Raw genomic sequence first — 9,360 nt, forward strand, 5'->3', positions numbered from 1 at the left:
TCCACCTGCTCCTCAGAGAAGAATTCCATCTTCTCTCATGTGCCGTTGCCCAGGGAGGCCTATCTGCCCTAACACCCAGCCCAGCTTGCCAATGGTGGACTCAAATGACTAGTATCCCTATTACTCCTGTCCAGATTCCATCATAAGCTGTAACCCTTACCCCCCACCCTCCCTGCAAGACTCACTGCCTTCTCTTTGTCCCTTTCCTACTGGCAGGAGCCAGCTGCCTACCTGAGGCCTTCACCCCTTGAAGTTCACCTCTCTTCCCCTTCGTCTTCCTCCTCCTTACAACCTGCTCATGAAAGAAAGGCACAGAGAGGCAGGTACTTGCTCGTGGCTACTTCCTTCCCTCCCATATGTTGGCTCAAGACCCCTCCCTGTCATCTGGTACTGCCTGGACGTCGAGGGAGTTGGAGATGAGGCATGCCAGTGAAAGCTGTCGGAGCTTTCCTGTTTTGGTTTTGTCTGCTTAGCATAACATGTAAGACTGAGTTCTGGTGGCAGGGACCTAGTCCTTGGGGCTATAGCACTAGCGAGGGGAGGTCAACTGCTCTGGGTCTCTGCTCCAGAGATATGGTGCCAAGGGCTTATTAATTTTGATACTAATTTGCTTTGCTGACCAAATACCTGGTATCAAAAGATGAGAAGGCAAAGACTGGAAGCAGTGTTGTGACCATGGGGTCCAGCCCCAAACTATGAAGAAAACACAAAGTGTATAAATCTGAGTAAGTATATATTTACACACCTTTTTAAATAGGTTGTTATCAAAGTTTTAATCAATGGGTAATATGCTCCTCGTGGCTGGGAAGCTCAGTTGCCATATATTAAAAACAAAGAAAAGAGGTGTCTGGGTGGCTTCCTCCATAAGTGTCCCTTCTTTTTAGGTCATGATCCCAGGGTCCTGGGATGGAGCCCCACATCAGGCTCTCTGCTCAGTGGGAAACCTGCTTCTCCTTTTCCCTCTGCCCTGCTTATAGTTCCTCTTCCTATCTCTCTGTCTCTCAAATAAATAAAATATTAAAAAAATACAAGAAAGAAACAAAATGTTTTTAAAAGGTCTTTTTTTTTTAATTTTCTAGGGGTGCCTGGATGACTCAGTTGTTTAAGCAGATGTTTGCCTTTGGCTGAGGTCATGATTCCAGTGTACAGAAATCCAGCCCTGCTTGGGACTACTTGCACCCCAAGGAGCTTGCTTCTTCCTCTCCCTTTGCACGTGATTCCCCCCCCCCCCTTGTGTGCTTCTTCTTCTCTATCTCTCTCTCTCTCTTGCTGTCAATAAACAAAATAAAATCTTTTACTAAATAAATAAATAAATAAATTTCTAAACCTACTTTCACTTTAGGTCCCTTAACAAAAATTGCTACTGCTTTATTTAAAAAAAAAAAAAAAGATAACTTAGAAAGATGCTTCCAGAGTTAAAAAGCTGTTTTGTTTCTTTGTCACGATTAAATATAGAAGTGCTTTAAAAAGTAAAAGAAAAAATATGCTATATTAACACTAATCACACTATGACTTTGGTGGTTATATCAAGATAATGAAAAGTGATTTTAAAGCAAATTTCATTATCAGACATAAAGATCAAGTCAAAATTACAGAAGAGTAAAAGGATGAATTCATCAGGGAGTATAATAATTCTTGACTTTTAATAATTAATAACAGATTTGGGGATATTTAGGGAAAAACTAAGAACAAAAATCATAACTTCTACCTTAGAAGAGAAATGGAAAAATGTTTCAACACCTTTATTTTGAGATTATATAGACAAATGGTCATCAAATTGGTAAGATATGTAAGACTTGAACAAAATTATCAACTAACTAGATATGCTGGATATTACAGAACAATCGGAACAACTGCAGACTACCTATATCTTATGCCATGATTTTCTTTGCAAAGGTCAACATTGATAATGTTCTAGTCATACCTCCATGTACCAGGAAAGAAGAAGCATATTTCTTGAAAGACATAGCTATCAAAGATCCATTGAGAAACCATAAAGATGGAGAAAGGATTTGCAAATTATGTATCTGATAATGGACATCAACTCTGATTATTAAAATTGAATAAAAATAAAAAACCTTACTAATAACCAGAGTATCCAATTTTACATGTGAAGAAAATTATTGAAGAGACATGTCACCAAAAGGATATGGATGGCTTATAAGCACATGACAAATTTCTCAACATTTAGACATTAAAGAAATACAAATTAAAATCATAATGAGACATGCTTACATATCTATTAGAATGGCTAAAATTATAAAGCCTAATTGTACTTCGTCTGAGCTAGATTGAGAAGGAACAAAAAATTCTATACTGTTGTTGGCATATATCATGATACCACCACTTTGGAAAATAGTTTGAAAATTTTTTTAAATGAAAAATATGTTGCAGTTACACAAATAGCCATTTTACTTCTAGGCATTTAACCAAGAGAAACAAACCCTATGTTCATACAAGGACTTGTATATGAATTTCATAGCAGCTTTATTTTTAAGAATTGAAAACAATGGAAATGTTCATCAATGTCCATCAATAGAGCAAAGACAAATTATGATCTATTCATAAAGAGATTACTATTCAACATCAAAATGAACTATTTACAATTGGAGATTCTCAAAGTAATGATGCTGAGAAAAGAAAAGCCAGGCAATGAATAGTATATACTGTGTGATTCCATGACTATAAAAAAATCTAGAAAATACAAATTTATATATAGTCACAGTCATCAAATATATTGGTGTGATTTTAGTGCCTTCTTCTGTGCTCTCATAGCTTCCTACACTTGGATCTCCGAGCATTTGTTACACCATGTGAAAATATGAACTCTTTTTTTTTTATTCTGTCTTACTAGAATAAGAATCCTTGAAATTTTATGGACATTTGAACTCTCAGTTATTAGCAGAAATTCTATCACACAGTAAGTTTCCAAATATAAAAGCCAGAGTTTTACAATGACTTCTAAGCTTTTACATGATCTAGCCACTCATTTAACCTCTGTGACCTCTTTCCCTGCTACTCTTCAGTCACTCACAGTGGCCTCCTTGCTATTCCTCAGATATGCCAGGCATGATCCAACCTTATGGCCTTCAAGATAGCCAATTCCTTTGTCTGGAGTGACCTTATTGCTGATAGTTCTGGGCAATTTCATCACGTTTCCATACCTTTGTTCAGTTGTCAGCTTCATTGTAACTACCCTGATCTTCCTATTAAAAATTTTAGCTCCCCATCCCCTGCCTAGCAACCTTGATTTTTCTCACCCTGATCGAATTTTTCTTTTTCCCCATTGTACTCATCATTTTTGAATGCACTATGCAATTTTTATTCAGGTTTATAGCTTTTAATTGTCTCACCCATGAAAATAAACGTTCTACAAAGCCAAGTATTTCATTTACCAGTGTAGTCTGAAGTAATATCTGCCATATAATAGACAGTAGACAATTGGTAAATTTCAGAATAAATTAATGTTGAGAGTATACTGAATTTCATAAGTCATTTCAATATTTTTTCCAAACAATAAACTATGTAAAACATACTTTAAATTTACTTTCAAAATATTTTATAGCATATAATGGACAATATACATAAGCCTTAAAGAAACAATCATAGAAATAACCATTTAATACCTGCTTAAAAATTGCATAATTCCACACTCCTAGATCCTCTCTGAATGCTCTAAAATAACCCTTCAAAGGAAATACATTTTTAAAAATAACAGATTTTTTGTCAAATAATTTAATAAAATAAACATTTCATTCATCTATGTAGATCATAATAAATGTTTTTAATAAGCATGAAATTATAACTCTGAAGTGTGCTAAAATGAAACCACCTGCGAAGGGTAAGAGAACAAAAATAAACATCATTTTTCCAAATAAGAGGAATTTATTACTTTTGAATCCAAGCATGTGGATTTGTTCAAACTGGCAATAAAGGAATATGGAAACACAAACCATAGAAAGTCATATTTTAGATTTCTAAAAGACTTCGAAGTGAAGAGTATACATTTTTTAAATGCTACATAATGCTACATAATGACAAGATGACAGGTTGTGACAAATAGCATTTTAAAAGCTCTACTCATAATGGAACGGAAGGTCTCATTTCCCTATAATTTTATATATATCATTAATTTACTATATCTGGATACAACATATTACCAAACAGATGTTCATCAAAGACTAAATCATTTTTAATGGAACATAATAATTTGAACCTACATGTATTAATCATTTTTTTTCGATCTAACATTTATAGTCTCGCTAAACATTTTATCAGTTGTCGACAAAATTCAAAAAAAATAGGATAAAAAGTCGTGTTTGGAAAAGTAGATTTTTTTTCAAATTTGCATTTAAATGAAAATATTTGATGATATTTTTAAAACTTTAAATGTAATTTTATATATATCTGACCTATCAGATGATATAAAATTTTTGGAGAAAATATGACATATTTTTTGATCTTGGTTGAAGGTATTAATAAAGAGCAACTGTTTGTATTATTTGTATTGTGATATCTTAGTTAATAAACATGAATAACTGGTATAAAATATGTTTTTTAAAAAATTTTATTTATTTACTTGACAGAGATCACAGGAAGGCAGAGAAGCAGGCAGAGAGAGAGAGGAATGGAAGCAGGCTCCCTGCTGAGAAGAGAGCCCAGTGTGGGACTCAATCCCAGGAACCTAAATCATGACCTGAGCCGAAGGCAGAGATTTTAACCCACTGACCCACCCAGGCGCCTTAAATATGTTTTTTTTAATATATATAGAATTATAGTTCTTACCAAAATATGGAACTAGCTGGAACTGAATGCCTCCTTCAAAGTCAGCTCTGGAGAAATTATGCAAGTGTAATATGGAACTATTTCAGATATTAACCAAAAACGAAGAAATGATGATAAATTCCTTAAAAGACTCAAAGTTGCTCTTGACTGGTATGTTTCAAGCACTATTCCTTGTTTGAAGACAGGTTTTAACAGGCCTGTCACTGTAGAAATCAGCTGGATGTTTAGAGGCTATCAGAACTGTACAAAAACCTTGAAGGGGTAGACTTGAAAATTCTTTAGAGAGATTAGCTCCCTAAGGCATTATTTCTCCACACATTTTCCTCCAATCAATTAAGACTGATGGATGAGGGGCACCTGAGTGGCTCTCTCATCACGTGGGTGGTGGGTTAAGCCTCTGCCTTCATCTCAAGTCATGGTCTCTGGGTCCTGGGATCCAGCCTCACATCAGGCTCTGCTCAAAAGGAAGCCTGCTTCCCTCCCTGCTTGCCTGCCTCTCTGCTTACTTGTGATCTCTCTCTCCCTCTTTCTCTCTCTCTGTGTCCAATAAATAAATAAAATCTTTAAAAAAAGGCTGATGGATGATAAATTATGAAAACTGCTCCCTCCAAATGATGCTTCTTCATAAGGATTTAAGAATTTAAAATTGTAAGAATTTAAAATTGAAACTTGATTGTAGGATTTATGTTACAGAACAACATCAAGTGAAGGCAGTTATTATTAGATCTGAAGTATTTGTGATTCTGAATTCTTGGCCTCATTAGCAAATTTATTTTTAAATTCTCCCATGGAGTGGTGATTGGCCTTCAGTTTTTCATTGATGTACATCATTGGGTCAAATGAGATGTGTGTGCCCAGAACTATATATAATCTTCTTTGTATTTCACTGGAGATGGCATTTCTGAGTTTTGTTCAATTGAATTTGGACAGATGTTTTAATAGTCACTTCTAGAGTTGGCCCTGGAGAATATCTTCCTTTTTTTCTCTTCCCGATTCTCTGAAAAACCCTGACTAATTCACATTATCACAGTGATATCACAATTCAAGTTTTTCCAAACACTATAGCTGCAAAATAGAAGGAAGCTACTCAGAATGTAATGCTATTGTGAATGATTGAGAAAGAAAACATTATTACAATTAAGCTACCAGGTTTCAATGTATTTTATTGTTGCTTAGAAAATCCTAGCATACCCAGACTTTACAGAGATTTGATAATCCAAAGAGGAGCTGAACTCATGGACCAAAATAACTATGCATATAAAAAGTACAATTACTTACCTAAAAAAGATGATGTGGTTAACTTTATATGGCAATCCAAGTGTTATTGGAACAGGAATTTAAAAAATAGCTTAGGGGCGCCTAGGTGGCGCAGTGGATTAAGCCACTGCCTTCAGCTCAGGTCATGATCTCAGGGTCCTGGGATCAAGTCCTGCATCAGGCTCTCTGCTCAGCAGGGTGTCAGCTTCCCTCTCTCTCTCTCTCTGCCTGCCCTCCATCTACTTGTGATCTCTCTCTGTCAAATAAATAAAGAAAGAAAATCTTAAAAAAAAAAAAAAAGGAATGACTTTACTTTTAAAAAATAGCTTAAAAGGGGCGCCTGGGTGGCTCAGTGGGTTAAGCCACTGCCTTCGGTTCAGGTCATGATCTCAGGGTCCTGGGATCAAGCCCCACATCGGGCTTTCTGCTCAGCAGGTAGCCTGCTTCCCTTCCTCTCTCTCTGCTCGCCTCTCTGCCTACTTGTGATCTCTCACTGTCAAATAAATAAGTAAAATATTTTTAAAAATAGCTTAAAAGTATATGATAAAATAATGATATACATATACAAATAAAAGATACTATACTGTGAATATAAATTAAGTGAAAATTGTTGAAATAAAGAATACAATAAATGGAGACTAAGATGAATATAGCTGTAAAATGAATAAATAAGTTAGGAAAAACAAACAAACAAACAAACAAATTAATGACTTCTGCCCAAATGTAGCAGAAAAGAAAAAAAAATAAAGAAAATATTTAAATAAGTACTGAGATAAATTTTGGAGAATTAAAGAAAGATAAAAATTACCAGACTTAAAATGATGCCAAACATGAGAAATCAGAAACAAAACAAAACAAAATCCACACACACACAAAACCACTCATATACATTATGGTGAGTTTTAAGAATATCAAAAACATAGAAGAGCATAAATGATGCCCAAGAGAAGAACAGATCACCTAAAATGTACAAGAATAATACTGACAGCAGAATTCTCAATAGTAATAGCATATAAAGGAGACAGCTGGGGGTTTGTATAGATGGAAAAGATATTTGAAACTAGATATTATACATCAAGCCAAATTATTGATTAAATTTGAGAGCACAGTAAAAATACAATGAAGCATGTTAGGTCTTAGAACATTTATCACACAGATACACACATTTTAGAAAACTTCCTTGGAGGACAGCTCAATTTAGATAGAGAAAACAGAATTATGTACTCAAAGGCACATTTTGAAGGAAGGATTGAATATAGTATGCATTGCAAATATTCTTTAATCGTATGTTCTGAATTTCCTAAATTTAAGAAGTATTTGTTCAAATATTTATCTTTAAATAAACCCTAGGAGACTTTTTCTTGGATTCTGGAAAATCAGTCTATTTGGATACAAATCTTTTTGTCACTGATGGAAATTTTGATAGCCCTTAACAGTGGAATGCCTAATGTATTGTTACAGCAATTGTAATTTGCCAATACATGGGTGATGTGTGTGTGTTGTGTGTGTTTATTATTATTTTTGATGGTTTTACTCTTCTATGAGATTTTTAAGTAGACATAATTTTAATAAATTATTATTTGTTGAAATTTATCTGAGGTTATATATAATAAAATGAAATTTGTGTGAACTAAAGAAGTGCGTCTCCATTTTTTTGTTTTAAGAGTAGACTGGTCTTTAAAAATTGTCCAAAGAAGTACATTATATTCATTATTAAATTTGATAATATACAATAAAGTATTTATGGGCATATGGAACCATATCAAATTCTACTATTAATTCATATTAATAATTACCATAAGAGGAAAAATGGATATTTTTCAAAATGAAAATTAGCGTATTTTTCAGAATATGATATAGTGTTATTCACTGAACAGAGGGGACAAATGTCAAAGTTTAACACAGTTTACAGAATGTTTTAACATAAATTGAAATTTAAATCTGACCAAATTTCACAGTTTTAAGTAAAATGGTAGCACTTATAGTTGGGGATGCCCAGCTTGCTCAGGGCGGAACACCGCCCCTTCACAGAAGCTGGGCAGCGGGGGATACCTCGCTTGCTCATGGCGGAATGCAGCCCCCTCACAGAAGCTGCGCTGGCTGGAAGCCCGGCCGGCCCAGGGCGGAATGCGGCCTGCTTCAGGAAAGCGGAGCACCCGGGAACGACAGGTTGGCTCATGGTGGAATGAAAACCGCCTGCCTCCCTTATCCGCCATAGAGCTTTTCTCTTCCCAGAAGTGCCTGTTGTTAGTTAGAAGAGTTCTTTCAATGTGCTTGTTTAACTATAAACTTTATCCTCCTTCTTGCTTGTCAGCAAGATGGGATTAACATTTGACCTTCCTCAATCCTTCTATTGGCTATTGTTTTCTATGCAATAAAAGTGAGACTGTCAAGTTGCTCTTGGCAGCCGTCCTTTTGGACTGTTGTCCCCTGCTCCCAGTCTTTTCCAGCTGACTGGTTCGTGCCTAATTCTTCTCTTGTCGCCATCTGGAAGTGGCACCCAAGCTTTCTTGGGCTTCCTGTTTTTGGTGTTCTGTTCCACTCATCTCTGCCACCGCCTCCAGGTCCTCAAAATGGTTTTCTATGGTATCTTCCAGAAAACTTCTGATGTCCTCTTTAGTATGTAGGCTACATCAGTAGGGAATAGCGTTAAAACCTCTTCTGTTCCATGTGGATATTCACGTCGTTGAGCACCGCTTGGTCAAAGTCTGCCCTTTTCTGTTGGTCTGTTTTCTCTGGTCACTTCAGGAGTCCTTTTGTAAGAAATCCTATCCCATCAGATGCTCCTCTCACTCTCTTTCTCCCTTACTCTTGCTCTGGCTTCTTTCTTCAGATTTGCCGGGGAATGACGAGTCCTTTTCATTCCTATGAAGATAGAAGAATTGGCTAATCCACAGATACCATTTTTAGTGATATACAAGTGTATATATAATAACTGATATGGAGATGTACATGTGCACCTACATATATATTCTTTAATCTATAAAGTATGGAGGTTGGATTAAGTCTGAAGTCTCTCATACAGCTTGATAACCTGTGACTCTTTGATCAATAACTTCCATTTTCCCACAGGTCAGAGAAATGGGAAAAAATGCACATATGAACATATGTAGCACGTTAAAAAATGATCACAAATCCTATGACTCCCCATTCCCTTTGATTCACATGGGCTATGTGACTGTGTTAAATAGTGAAATAAACGTGTCAGTTTCAGGCCCAAGTCCAAAAGGAACCCCTCTCTTGGAACATTTGCTATTGGAGCTCTGAGTGGACAGGAAATAAGTCCAACAACCTTATTACAAAGACTGCACGGAAGTG

This window comes from Mustela nivalis (genome assembly GCF_964662115.1).
Source record: "Mustela nivalis genome assembly, contig: HAP1_SCAFFOLD_601, whole genome shotgun sequence".
Lineage (NCBI taxonomy): Eukaryota > Metazoa > Chordata > Mammalia > Carnivora > Mustelidae > Mustela > Mustela nivalis.